This window comes from Taeniopygia guttata, chromosome 1A (genome assembly GCF_048771995.1).
Source record: "Taeniopygia guttata chromosome 1A, bTaeGut7.mat, whole genome shotgun sequence".
In the NCBI taxonomy this organism is placed as follows: Eukaryota; Metazoa; Chordata; class Aves; order Passeriformes; family Estrildidae; genus Taeniopygia; species Taeniopygia guttata.
This window is the reverse complement of record NC_133025.1, coordinates 3,459,886-3,475,216: the sequence shown is the minus strand read 5'-3', so window position 1 is coordinate 3,475,216 and position 15,331 is coordinate 3,459,886. Positions and strand designations below refer to the sequence as shown.

The following is a 15,331-nucleotide window of genomic DNA, read 5'->3' as shown; positions in this document are numbered from 1 at the left end:
AGGGAACACTGGACAACTGCAGCTCACCAGAACAAATGTTGGCAACTTCATTATCACTTCCAGCATTGACCACATGTATTGCAGGGAAAAAGCTGACCTGGTTAAGGACTTTTCCATTTCTATCTATGATCTCTTAGGGAAACAACTGTCCTACTGAATCATTTCAAGAATTTAACAGCCAGGATGATTTATTACCATAAAATAGGTCTTGGAAACAAAGATATTTGAGGAGACTCAATAGCTATTAAATCATTGTGGAAAACATGATGCTGAAGGAATTTGAAGGAATTGCAGATGCCTGACACATGTTCTACTGCTTTTTTTTTTTTTTTTAAATATTGAGTGTCTATAAAAAGCAACTCTGCCAAATTACTTAAAAACTCTTCTGACAGAAAAAATAAAAAAAAAGAGATATGGGTATCAATTATAATGGCATCCATAAAAGTTAAAAACAATTTTAACTAAAACACCCCACAAAGGCTGTTGGAAAAACTGGAGTCACCAATACACCAATAATTTCAAAACCTATGCATTAAAAATACACATCTCGCTTAGTAAACAAGCCGAGACGCATTCTGCAGAGTTATAGATATTTTAGAGTTGAGTCAATACACAGAAAACCTCACATCATCTTAATAATGAGTCCACTTGTTGGCTGGTGTGAAACCAGATTCAGTAAAAGCACCTTGGGTTTTGTAATTACAATTGCAGCGTAGATGTTGTTATCACATCGAACACGCTCTGCTCAAGACAGTTGGAAGCAGCTCTCTTCAAAATGTGCCACTGAATACCAGTGAATCAGAAAAATTGTCTGCAAGGCTTGCTATGCAAAATATCAGTGAAGAACGTGCTGCTCTTTTGACCAAAATGGAAAAACTCTTGTGCTAAACCTTCCACTAGGCCAGGTTGCTCCAAGCCCCATCAAACCAAGAACTCCTGAAGTACCCAAGTAAATGTTTTAAATGTATTCCAAAATACTCAGCCAAAATACAGCAGCCTCAAAGTAAGATCCAAGATTTTCTTATACCAGCTGATATTACAGACAATACTAACAAACTTTTGGAGGCCAAAATCCCTTTCCAGCCCTTCTTGCTTTCAGATCTCTCCTCTTCACACCCCTGGATCACCACAGCTACAGCAGTAATTAAGACACAACCCAGTCTTGACCTTCTTTGTCATCACTGTGCCAAGGCACAAAGGGAGAGAAAAGATCCACCTCGTGCCACTCATGTTGAGCCACGTGGCTCAAAAAGGGGGAACCCAGACAGTTCTACAAAATCAACTCAAAACCCAGGAAATAAGAAAAACTAATGGCCTTTATAATGAAATGTGTGCCTTACAGAAAAGCTGACCAATAGACTTACAAAATAGGAAAATGAGCATTCCTCTTTGACTTCATTTTGCGTCGTCCTGGTTCACTTGTGCAACTCAGCCACCGTTCCTTCTTCTGCAACACAACAAAGAAAACAAATTCTGTTAAAAAAAATAAGTATTTGCTTGAGCTGACGTTTCTCATTACATTGTTAAGTAATGCTTCAAGCTTACTGCTTGCTTTTAGTCAACACTGGAAAATATTTCCATCCTTCTTGACTGCTTCTCTGATTTTGATTGCCAGAGTATTCCTGAAACTGCTCTATCAAGATGAACCTTGGAGACTGCTTGGTGATTTGAGCATAACACTGACAAACTAGAAATAGATTCCAAAACCTACTGCAGAGTTGACCAAAGAAACTCCTTGTAGCCACAGATAAAGTGAATAAACATTTTTTTTAAAGGATTTTATTGCTCAAATATATATTTGTGGTGTCTTCTCAGATCTGTGACTGTTCCTTGCTGGCCTCCAGCACCTAATTCAGAGAGGTGATGACCTGCTCTTGGTTTGGGGTCACACCTGGCACCCCTCTGTTCCAGGCACCCTAAGACACTTCAGTGGGAGTTGAATATTGGAAGGGTTGTTCTTTATGTCCTGCTCTGTGCTTTGGATTCAAATCTATAGAATAGAAAAATTATATCCATACCTTACTGGGAATTGAAGCAAAAGAAGAGCAAGCAACCAGAAAAACAAACAGAAAAATCTAAGTAGAGTTATGAGAGTTATTGTCCTGAAAAAGAATGCTCTGATGCTACATTCTCTATTTAACCACATTCATTAGTAAACTTCCAGCAGAAGTAGCAAAAAAGAATTCCTCATTGCCTTACTAGGCTAAGTAGAGACCTGGAAGAACTACTCAAACCTCTATGAAGAAGAACTGGATTGCTCCAGATAATGGAATAACTAAATAACTGGGGACGGAGTGGAAAATGAAGCACAGAGCATCTCATTGCTCAAGGTCAGTGCAGTTCTTGTTCTACTGAAAATGGTAATTTGCAAGGGGAAAAAAAAAAAAAAAAAGTATTTGCAAAAAAAAAAAAAAAAAAGAGATGGAAAGAGGAGGACACCAGTCAGAAAGATTCCTGACTCTGGCTACAGTTTTCTGCCAGGAAGGGATAACAAAGCAACAAGTAAATGCCAGCGTGGATTTGTCAAACTGCTTCCCTTCCCCATCCAAGAAGTGAGAAAGCCCCAGGATACAGAAATAACTCAGTGATCACCAGGATCACCTGAGCATGGCCGCTTTTATGCCATGTCATGCTGTTTTCTCCCAAAACAATAAAGGATCATGGATTTGGAGAATAAAAATTAATTTTTCTCAAGTGATCTCCCATGGCATCCAACCTTCAGCACCAGCAGAACCCCAACACGCAGAAAGAAGCTGAGTATCTGATTAATTCATCAGACAACTATTCACAATAAGTGTTTCCTTAATCCTAAATTCTAAAATCTCAACATGAAATAAATACATGTACCATTGCGGGGTATGAAATAATCAAGTCATTTATAAGGGGCACAGTCAAACTTCAAGCTATTTAATTTAGCAGAACAATAGAGCTTTACGAAGTGTGTCTTTCACTAATGACCTGGACACTATTTTTGTTATTTCTGCCTCTAAAATGCACAGCCAATATTTGTGGTTTTTTTAAAAAAGGCATTTCTTTCTTAAAAATGTTGTTGTGCAGGGAAAAAAAAAACAACCCAGTCAAAAAAAATGTAACTTAGAGTACAATCAAATATACAAAGGAAAACCACACAAGTACAGATTTCATCATACTCCTCCAGATTTTAAATAGATCAACATATTTTGGAGATGGGTGAGATTTTATGCGAGCTGTGCCCCTTTAAAATTGGCAACTACATTTAATTCAGCGCTGCCTTATTCCAAGTTTCAAACTCCAGTTGAAAATAGATCTCACAATGGAATCCTACAGCTGAATATACTCTGGGAGAAAATTAATACTTTAATTTATTCCAAATTCATTTGCATGACAGTATATCATTAGTATATACAAAAAAAAATGTATTATACCAACAGAGGAAAAATTCTGTGCAAACAGTGAAAGAAACTCACATCCCACCAGTGTGATGAGCTTGAAACTTGAAGCAACAAAGCTGTTTTATTTCTCTGAGAAACAAACCCATAAAAAAATACCAAAAAGAGCTGTCAGTAGTCTACATTGTAATTTTAAAAAATACCGTGTGACCTTAAAAAAAACCCATGAAGTAAATATGATTTCTTTCATGACAGGTATATCCTAAATAGCTGAAAAGAGCCACATGGACAATCAAGTGCAGACTAAAAATAACACAGTTCACCCACAAAGCAGGTTTTCCTACCTCACTGATTAACCAGCTGAAGAGGAAAGAAAACACACACTCACTTTGTAACTCCATCAACCTTGTTGTCCTGGAAACAATTCTACAAGAGAAGTACTTAACTGCCAAAACATCTTCTGCTACTACTTTTTGGGTTTTTTTTCTTCCCCTACTTCCCTCTCTGCAGTGCTCTCAGTGTTTAAGCAGCCAGCACCAAACCTAACCCATCAAATGGCACAGAAATTGGATCTCCTGCTCTTAAAAGGAAATACAGAATTCCATTTGAGCATGCAGCACTTAGGGAACACCAGGTTTGCACAAAGGCTATGGAATGGACTGGGTCATTTTGTTGTTGCTGTTGTTGTTAAAATATCCTATTAACCGAACCGTTCATTTTAGGAAATGGCCTCAAGTTGTGCCAGGGGAGGTTAACATTAGATATTAGAAAGAATTTGCTCACAGGAAGAGTGGTCAAGCACTGGAACAGACTGCCCAAGACAGTGGTGGAGGCACTATCCCTGTAAGTGTTAAAAAGGAAAAAAAAAGGATACAGCAATTGAGGACACTGTGTGATGGTGAACATCATGGTGCTGGTAAGCTGATGGTTGGATTTAAGTGACCTTAAAGGTCTTTTCCAACCCAAAAAACTCCATGATTCCGTACAAACCAGGAAACCTGCAGGGTGAACTCAGCCTTCCTTATTCACGTGCCCAAGCACCTGGGGTGAGAGTCCTTTCTCTGCCACTCTGTAGGAGTGCAACAAGGTCATAAAACACTAAAAAATTCTCTTTTTTAGATTTTACGGTTACTGTCTGTATTTATAAGGGAACAAGTCTTGGCAATTTCTGCCACATTGCTGGCCACAAATTCAAAGAACACTTCCATGTCCCAGCACTGGAAACATCTGTGCCCTCCCTTTCTTGATTTAGAATCCTTTTTTGAAACAGGTCTGTGCTTTTACCAGAAGAGAAAACTTAATTTTAACCTCTGTAGCAAATAAAAACTAGGTTTAGAAACCAGATTTATATAAGAAACAACAGGTTTGTTTCATACCACAGCTTTACTCTCCACATTGTTCTTTTTGCTAGGCAGCATGTTTGGGTCAGATGCAGCAATTTGGCCTTACCTAAATTGTCCAATCCACTGTAACAAATATATATACTTACTTAAACACTTGTAAATTCCTAATTTCTAAACTACCAGTGTTTTAAAAACTTTGGCATCCAAGCTTCTCAGTCAGCCTGCGCACACACACCGCCCACACCTGTTTTTCCAGCAAAATGCCAGAGTCTGCACTGGTCTCAGATGGGAAAAATCACAATTCACTGTTTTCAAATGAAACCCATTAATTACCAAAATTATTCCCACAGCAAGTCCAAAGGGATTTTGGTTCCTTCAGAAGATCCATGATTAAACATAGCTCCACTCAGCAGTTTTATTCAGTGTGGTATCTCTGATTTATTATCTCACTCTGCTAAGGAGACCTGCGTTTTCCCCTGACTTCCTCCAATTCACAATGTATTCACAAGGTTTCTTTCATGTTCCTTACCAGTGCTGGTTATCCACCTTTTTGTACCTTAGATTTTCAAATAAACCCAATCTAATTGTTACCCAGAGAATCTGTGGCTGCCCCAGCTCTGGAAATGTCCAAGGCCAGGCTGGATGGGGCTTGGAGCAGCCTGGGATAGTGGAAGGTGTCCTGCCCATGGAAGGAGAGTGGATCAAGATGGTCTTTAAGGTCTTTTCCAACCCAAATTCTGTGCTTCTAATACACTTGTTAAATTGATTTTAAATTGTATCCTTGTATCTGCTTTTCCAATGACTTATCTTTAATATATCAATGTGAGTCACAGCTTTGTTTTCCCTTTTCTCTTGTGATTTTATTGCAGACATTGTAAACCTTCTGTGTATCCTCTGTATTTATTGTATCTTCTGGAGAGACCACAGAATCATAAATGGATTGGGTTGGAATGGACCTCCAAGATCCTCTATTTCTTACCTCTGCCATGGGGAGGGACATTTTCCACTAGACCAGGTCCTTCCCCTAGACCAGGTCATATGTTTAGCTTGCAAAATGAGCTGAAATCCCAATTAATCAGGATCTGGAGTTGCTATCAATAAACAACCACCACTAAGAGATCCAAAATTTCAACCTCACAGTCTTGAGCTGCCTCTGCAAAATGCCACAGTTAGGGACTAAAATTTCTCATCTCCTCCACTACAAACCCAGTTGCCTCGGCAGCATTTTACTGCACAGGCTCAATAAACATTCCACGTTCATCAAGCAGGCAGTGAACATCCACAGAAATGTGTCTTAACACATCAAAGATCCAGGGATTTTCAGCATCCCATCCCTCGTACCATGCACGAGAAAACTCAGAGGAGGAAGGTATTTGGAAACTTGGTACATACGAGCAAATTTAAGATCATGAAAATTGTGGTGCCTTACAGTAGCAGCGCGTTACAAACACTGAATTTTGTCAAATGATTTCCAGTAAATGCATTTTTTTTCCCCACCTCAGCACTAGAAATTCCCAATGCATAGTATGAATCGTTATGTTCTGTGCTTTCTAGCTCAAATGAGGACCAGGTTTTACCAGCCAGTTTTTCAAAGTGTTTAGACCCTCCCTCTCTGGTACAGAAGCACACTGATGTCAGGCTGGAAAAACATATCTTATACTGATTTTTTCCTTCTTATTTCAGGCAAAAATTCCAAACCATAGCAAAGCTTTTGCCTTCTGCTGCCACTGAATACCAGTTGCTGCACAAGTAAAACAGAAAAAGGCTGAAGTTATTTTAAAACAGCTACTTTTCTCTACTTAAGTGTTTAGTTTTTAATAGTTGACTGTGTTAGGGGTGGGAAATTAATGCCCAAATTGATGAAAACACCAATACCCCTGAGTAGGGCAGTGGCAACAAGTGAACAAAAAAAAACTTGCAGGGTAATGTAAAAACATAGTATGGAGAGTCGAACAGCATTATTAACTGGGGAGAAAAACTCATAAAGCAAACACAACAAAAAAACACCCTCTGATGATTCTTTTTAGTCTCAGGCAGTATTATTGTGTTTGCTACAAAATACCTAATCAAGGTGACACAAAGAACTTCTAAACCATTTATTAATTACTTGAGGCTATTTTTCATTTTACTGCTTCACTGCAATTTCCATTAGCATGGGAAATTGTACCATTTCTTTCCAAAGAGGTATTTCCAGTGAAGTCAGTGTGGATTCAACAAGACCAAGACCATCATATAAATAGAAATCAGAAAATAGTATTTCCATAAGAAACCGCTCAGATTTATTGGATTAACAGGCACTTACAAGTGACTCACGCTGACACAACCTATAGTAATCCAATCTATTTGAGATAAGAATAAATTCAAAGGAAACCTTAAATTTAGAAAAATCACCTCTGTGGCTGCACACATAGTTGGCTTTATTGCACGAAATCACATTAAGTGTTCTCTCCAAATGGGAGGACAAATAAATTAAAAGCTAAATTCTAGCTTTTTTTTTTTTCCCATGAGTGCAGCATGTCCTCAACAGCAGTAGCTGCCACACTGAGCATAATTAGAGAGGGTTAAGAGAGCCCTGTGTGGAAGTGCCTTGTGGAACACAGCAGTTTTCCTGTCTTACAATCCCACAGGAATACATTGTGCTAAAGGAGTGGGAAGAAGAGGAGCCACCAAACCACCTCAACCTTGTCTCAGGAGAATTAAGGCAGGCTGTTAAAATCCGCAGTGACAGCCACCATTTTTCCTGCATGTACACTGGTTTTTCTTTCCATCTGGGATTTCTTGGGGAACTCTGACTTATCTCCAGGGGATGTTACTAAATCCTAACAAACACTGAGGTGTTCTGGCTCAGCACACTGAAGCACCAATGCTTTCCTGAAACCCTGAAGGATGCTTTCACAGCTTTCACACCTCCTTGAAAACATGGCAGCAAGCAGGGAGCTGGGACACAGCTTATTTCTATAAATACTCCTCTGCAGCAATAAAAGAATTTTTACCTCTTGATACTGCCATGAATAGCAACAGTCTGAAAGAAATGTATTATTAAATATTACAGAGTCATAGAATGGCTTGGGTTGGAAAGGACTTTGAAGAATATCTACTTCAGACTCCTTGCCATGGACAAGGACACCTTCCACAATCCCGAGGCTGCTCCAAGCCCTGTCCAACCTGGCTTTGGGCTTTTCCTGGGATGAAGTAGCCACAGCTTCTTTGGGCATCCTGTGCCAGGGTCTCAGGACCTCAGAGGGAAGAATTTCTTCCTAATATCCCATCTAAACCTGCCTTCATTTCATATGAAAAGAAAAAAGCCAATATAAGGAAAGGTGACACTGGCCAGTGCAAGGGGTCATGTATTGAGGACTGGACTTTTATCTTTACCACCAATTACTGTAAGACATAATTAAACACCACCTGCATGTTAAGGATATTTGAAAGCCACAGGATATTTGAAATCCATGCATGTTCTGCCATCCATAAAGCAAAGACACTTCTCGGTGTGCAGGGATGTAAATCACTGAGTACACAGATGAAAACTCATTTGTAAGAACCAGCTGCACACTACTGAGGCCAACAAAATCTTATCAAATGCAGACTTCAAGGCTGAAGTGACTTATTTAGAGAACTGCTGTGCTGCTCTCACCTGCAGTACCCATTTAAGTTAGATCAAGGACAACAGCACATACCAACTACCATCATAAGCAGGAGGCTTTAATTTTTTATGCACACTTTCCTTTAGGCATACACACCCACTCTCAGCAAATTCCCATTAATGGCCCTTCTAGAATCCTGAAAAGCAGTATGTTATAGCCTTGGGCTAACTAAATTAGAGTGAGCTATGCTGAAGCTGCAATCTCAGTCAAAACCTGCTGTACAACTTGCACCACAATAAAGATACTCTCTCAGAGAGCCTCTTCACAGCGTAATGCTTTCAAAAAAACCTCACCACAGCCTGCACCTCCTGCGAATTTGGTCATGATAGCCTGGGGCCTTGCCCAAGGACACTCACAATAAAGTTCAAAAATTAACCAGTAGTCAAAAAAAGTTGATTATACCCATGATTTTTTATGTGCTACAAGTGGGGATGCGGATCTTGGCTTGAAGGAGCCCAGAGCAGATGAGAACTCAAATGGCAAAGTGCAAGGGGATATGGCACAATTTGTTCTGATTGAAAGACAAGGTTAAAAATCTCATTTTCTGTCACAATGAATTGAGTTTTCAAAGTGAGACCTCCCTGCCCCTGTGCTTTTTTCAGATTTGATTTCTGGAGAAATTCTAGCTTTTACCTTTTACATTACAGTGGAATGCTGTAAAATTTTCAAATAGCTAGATTTTGTGCTAACCCTAATTCATAATCATTCTGGCCTTGCAACCGTGGTGTGAAATTCACTGAGCTAGACAGCTGGGAAGGGGGGGGTGTGAAGAGTGGGGGTGGTGTAGTGTTTTTTTATTATTATTGCACTTCTGGTGTTCAACCCTTCTACTCTACACAAAATCCATATTCAGAAGTCTGAAAGCATGAAGATGCTTTTACGTACAAGGATTTGGTCAGGCTCTAAAAGCATCTGTAGCTTAGTTTGCAATGAATGAATCTCTCTTCAAATTTACTTTGGTGACCAAAATATGTGTTTCTAGCCTGTAGTCCTGACCTATGTAAAAAAGTGGTGCTGCTCAGAAAATTGTTTTGTCCACGTAATGCTCTCCAAAGTAATTTTTATCCCTTCAAAACCCTCTAAAGGACACCTACTGAGAAATGCTTTCCAAAGAAACCTGAAGAAAACTGCCTGAGCTCACAGTACTGGTAGAAAACTAAACCTTAAATGAAGTTCTAGGAAAGAACCACCAGCTTTTCACGTAAACTTGTGGCGAGTTTTCACTGAAGTTCTCAACCCTGCCAAGCCATGGCTAAATGTCATTCTTCACTTCCTATCCTAAATCAGCCATAACAGGAAGACGGTTTTGCTCTGTCATTTTCAGACCTCATTAAAACCCAGCACTAAGCATAATTCTGGATAGTGGAACTTGGCTGTGGACTGAAAAAAAGAAATCCCCAACATTTAGACTATCTAAGAAATTTAGCCTTGTTTTTTTTCTACCTAAATGGACTTGGGCACAGCCCTTCACCAAAGACATGGTTTTATTTTTTCACATGCTCTTGATACATGCTGGATCAACATCGTGAGGTGTGCAAATTTAAACAGAACTAATTGGGTTGGAAAACCCCCCTAAGATCACAGAGTCCAACCATTAACCCAGCACTGCCAAGGCCATCATTAGTCCAGATCCCCAAGTGCCACATCTTTTAAATCCCTCCAGGGACAGCAACTCCACCACTGCCATGGGCAGCCTGTGACAGGGCCCGCCAATGTTTTTGGTGAAGAAATTTTTACTAAAATCCAAACTGAGCCTCTCCTGGTGCAACCTGAAGCTCTTTCCTCCTGTCCTAACCCCAGGAAAAGACAAGAACAACCTACCTACAGCTGCTTTGTAACACAAGCACATCAGAAAGTCAAACTCTCACTCAATTTCTTATGCAACTATCAGTCAACTTTTTATTATTTCCCCCTGCCAAAAATCTTCTATTCTTAACAACTCTTTAAAGGCCACTTAAGGCACACCAAGAGCTATGAAAAGCAACACTGGGCTGTTTCATGGATCATCTCCTAAGGTACCACGCTCCAAAGCACACAATGCCTCTGTATTTCTGCCTCTGTAATACTGTCTTTAGGCAGCTACAAGTTGTCCCAGTGAGAAAACATTATTTTGTGCATGTCCTATTAAAAAAGATTGATCTGTTCAACACCTGATGATTCACTCACCCACATGTTAGAAGTCCACAGAAAAATGACTCATTCTGTCCGTAAGAATATTCACCTGGGATACCCAAGTCCTCTCATCTTTTCCAGAGCTGGTAACTGCTTTTTGTTGCAAAGGTGGTGGATGGCAGCTTCCATGAGAGCAATGGGTGACATGAAGGAGAAACAGCCATGGGACTGGACCCTGGAAGTTTTATAAACCATCTATATAATAATAATAATAATAATAAAAATACTTGAGAGTTAAGTTTGTGGATAACTGAAGAACTGGCAGAGGAAACAGTAACACTCCACAGTGAGACAGCTGTTGAAGGCAACAACTGATTTTAACCCTGACAACTGATTTTAATCCCAACAACTGATTTTAATCCTAACAAATCAATGTCACCCAGATTTGAAGGAGCTCAGGCTACTCCTCCGTGACCTGGACGCTTTTTCCCAGGAAAGGGCTCGGGAGCAGCTGTACTGAATCACCCTGGTAGGGACAGCCAGTGCAGGGCAAATCCACATTAAGGGCTTGGCTGATGACATCAGATTTGTTGTGTTTGTGCAACAAATCAAGCTGAGTTCTAGGCTAGAACTTCATGTCCAGTTCTGATACCCGGGCTGCGGAGACGCCAAGGGACTGGCAAGCGTTCAGGGAAGAGTTTGGGAAATCGTGGCTCTGGCTGGGATACAGACTCTGTGACGCCAGCCCAAACGTCTCCTGCATTAGGGAGATGAGTCCCTGACCTTGTTTTCATAGGTGCTTTGTGAATATGACAAGGAACAAACAGCTCTTCCATCCTTGGAGAGAAAGGCACAGCAGGGTATTACAGCTGCAAGGCAAACAAGCTCGAATTGGAAGTAACTTCTCGCTTTTTAGCAACAGCAGTGCTAAATATTTAGCATTCATTGGTGTTTTAGGACGGCAGAGCTTCTAACAGCACATCAACAGGCACTTCTCTAAGGAAAAGTTCTCATCTTCTTTCACATAGAACCACACAGGCTTGATACAGAGACATGAATCTAAAAATTCCATGGAATCACAGAATCATTTGGGTTGTAAGGCATCCTGAAAACCACCCCATTTCCACCCCCTGCCATGGGCAGGGACATGTTCCACTATCCCAAGTTGCTCCAAACCCCATCCAACACGATCTGGAAAAATTCCAGGGGTGAGGCAGCCACAGTTTCTCTGGGTAATCTGTGCCAGGGCCTCCCTACCCTCATAGCCAAGAATTTCTGCCTAATATCCAATCTCAACCTACTCTCCTTCAGCTTTAATCCATTTTCTTGTCTTAAAACTGCTTGTCTTTTACTAAAAAATAAAAATCCTGAAGTTAGTACTGAAGTTAATTTTCATGCTTAATTTTATTGTTACTGCTATGTAATGCCTACTGCTTTATGTTGTCTCAATATCAACTGTGCTCCCTTGTCTTAAAAAAGCACTTTGTAGATGTTTTTCCTCCTTGGTAAACTTATCTGCAAAAATACAGGCATGGAAAATACCTGATTTGCTGTTTTTCTTGAACCTCATTACCTCAAGAAGTAACATGGAAAATAAAGAGAGAAAAAAAAAAAAAGTGTGACCTTAATTTAGGGGAAAATAAGTGGTTAACTCTGATTGTGTATTATTAGAGTATGATGAGAATTTATGCAAGAGGACACTAGTTTAGCCAGAAAAGCACTTAACAGAAGTGACTAAAGACATGCTTGCTGCTTGCATGACACAGCTCCCTCTTTCCAGCCCTTCTATCATCCAAACACATTTTACTGCCACCCCTTCTGCAACTCCTGGACCTGAATTTTTGACTGAAGTTTAGACAGTACTCGGAGGCACCAAAGTGCACAGCACACCCAGTTCAGTAATCCAGGAGAAGATAAGACTTTCAGATGTATTTGTTCTACCAACACCTTGCATTCAGTGAGGAAAGGGGAATAAAGAGAACAAACTGGCCAACACCACAAATGAACCCTGAGAAATGAAAAACACAAAAAAAAGAAATAATCTAATGAAGGAAGATCGTTTCCTGACACAAGAAATAAAGTATATAGAATTTGAACTCTTGCTTATTTCTAAATCTGTTAGTTAAAAAAAAATAATATTGAACCAAGTAAGGCACAACTGACTCATTTTTAATTCTGAGTCATCCCAAATCAGTGGATTCCTGTGTCAGACTATCTGTGCCCTCAAGAAGGTAATGGAATATGGCAATTTCTAATCCACTTAAGAATCAGGAAATTCACACAGCAGGTGTGAAAACTAACAAACCACTATTTTCACTTTATACTGAAAAAAAAAATTCAATCAAGCCCTCTCTATGGAATATAACAAGAGTTCTGTAGAGAGTGGATAAGACAAGCCATGCTGTTTTACACACAAAAAAAAGTAGGGCAAGTCCTTTCCTGGCTTGTCCCGCTAGAATTACAGACCTTGAACTTGGAGAAAACAAATAAAAAACGTCTTGACAGCAGTAAGAGATCAGGGCAACCTTCTTCACACTGCCCTGTGCTGGGGGCTGCAGACACAAACCACATCCCAAACAGCACCAGCTCTGCTCCTGATGCCACGAGGCAGCAGCTCTTCAACTTCCATTGTATCCCAATTTAATATTCTGCAAAAGAAAACACACTGGGTTTACGTAATAACTGCCAATGTGTCCTTCACTCCATGGGATTTGGAGTTTTAACTCCTTAAAGATGCAATCCTAGAAAAATTAATGTATTTCCAAGAGCTTGGAATGCTCATATTTCTGGGGAATTTATCACAGAAGTATTTAGCACAGTGGTTTTAAATCTTCTAATTTTATGAGGGGATTCGAACTGCTCAGCATTTTTCTGAAAATTCTTGTTCCCAGAATTACCAAGTTACATAAGAATCTCATATGCCAATAATGAAACATTTTCTAGTCTCCAAGGTAGCACAGAAACGCCAGAAATTTGTCTGACATTCCTCCCCCTTCCAAAACAAACCCAGCAGGCACGTAAAAAGAACTCAGAAGTGTTATTTATAAAGTCTTATTAATTATCAATTATTGAAATACTAGTAGCCCAATTATTCCTGAATACTTGGTGAGGAATGTTGTTGATGGTGTCCATGCATTCCTGTCAGGTCTTCTTTACCCAGGGAAAGAGAAGAAAGGGAAAAAAAAAAGGGAAGAGGAAGGGAAGAGGAAGGGAAGAGGAAGGGAAGAGGAAGGGAAGAGGAAGGGAAGAGGAAGGGAAGAGGAAGGGAAGAGGAAGGGAAGAGGAAGGGAAGAGGAAGGGAAGAGGAAGGGAAGAGGAAGGGAAGAGGAAGGGAAGAGGAAGGGAAGAGAACCTGGTTTGCATCATACTTTTCCAGCCTTTTTAAGATTACACGTACCTGACGTTTTTATTAAAATAAGTATCTATGGCTTTAATAAAACACATGAATTAAATTAAGATGTTTCCTCCCCAGATCACAGCATCAACCACTATGGGATCAGCATTTGGAATAAAATCAGCAGGAGCACTTCCCCATCAATGACAGCAATATACAGCTCTGGTAATTTATTGCTCATTATTATTCATCATTACTCTGGTTCAAAACAACTTTCAGGAGAGGAGTAGCTGGGAAACTTTGCATTCTTCCTTAGCAAGTATCTATGTAAAACATAAAAATGAGACATCTAAACTATCTGCTCCCAATTACAAAGGCTGTTTTATATGGTCCACATATTCTCCCACAGTACAAAAGTAGATTTTAAAAGATTAACACACACATTAAGAAGTCCAAATTCTAGAAACACTTAAATATTGGTGTCTTAAAGCTATTTTAAGTAAAGAGCAGCAGTAGAGACAAGTGTAGAACTATGGCTACAGTTCTGGAAGCTACCAAATATCTGATTAATCCCATGGAAAAGGATAGCTGATGTCCAGTGAAGTATCCAAGCTTTTTGAGCTGCTTACAAAATTCCCCTTATCTCTTTATTTGCTATGGGTGGTACAGTGGCATCACATCACCTGTGCCTGCTCCTAGATTAGGACAAAAAAAAATTGGAAAATTTCTTTTCTCTCCCTCTCAACCTCTTAATCCTCATTTCAAACCCAATGCCTCCAAAATGTTTTGCAGAGGCATGTTGTAAAACTAACTTTAGGTGTTTAGTAGAGTGACAAAGGGAACCATTTTGGATCCCTCTGCAGAACTAACGCCTGAAACTGCAGCTCTGCTCATTTGTATTTTAACCCAGCTCATGTGCTGGTATTCCAGCAGCATATGGCAGTGTGTATTTCAGTTGGAAGAGCTTCAAGGAGGAGCAGCAGCATCATTCTACAAAACTGCTTATATACGAAATCAAGTTGGGTTTTTTTTTTTCAAGTGAGTTTCACTTGAATCTTTAGGATGCCCATCCTCTTCTACCAAAACAAAAAAAAAAACCCTCCACACTCAGAACGAAGTTTCCTTTGCCCAACTGTCTTTAGACTGTTACCTGCTTTTTATGGCAGAACACCAAGAAATAACAATTATGAAGGAAGCTCAAGTTCCCTCTTTACAACCACAATGATGAAAAGAAGAAAAGATCTTAGTACTTGTTTGGAATTATTCCAGCAATTAGGAGACTCTGGATAAATCTCACCTCACCTTAAAAATCAGATATCCAGGTGAGATTACTCTTAATCCAGGAGGATTACATGGATATCACTTTTCACAAAGCTAGTTAGGTGAAACCCTCAGTTGCAGGGGAAGCAGAGCTCTGAAAACCTGCAGAAGAGAAGGTATTTGCACCACAAATCTGAGCAGGAGTTACCATAAACCAGCCACATGTTGTACCACTGCCAACACCTCAGCAGAGTCTCAAATCCCATG

General features: G+C 39.8%; 1 long non-coding RNA gene across 1 annotated transcript in view; it reads right to left on the bottom strand.

The window, feature by feature from the left end:
* Positions 1 to 1,298: 1,298 nt before the first annotated feature.
* Positions 1,299 to 15,331, bottom strand: part of LOC121471105 (uncharacterized) — a 59,870-nt gene continuing 45,837 nt past the window's right edge. The window contains exon 3 of the long non-coding RNA XR_012051984.1: positions 1,299 to 1,447. This is a non-coding gene — a long non-coding RNA (uncharacterized lncRNA). The remainder of the gene's footprint in view (positions 1,448 to 15,331) is intronic.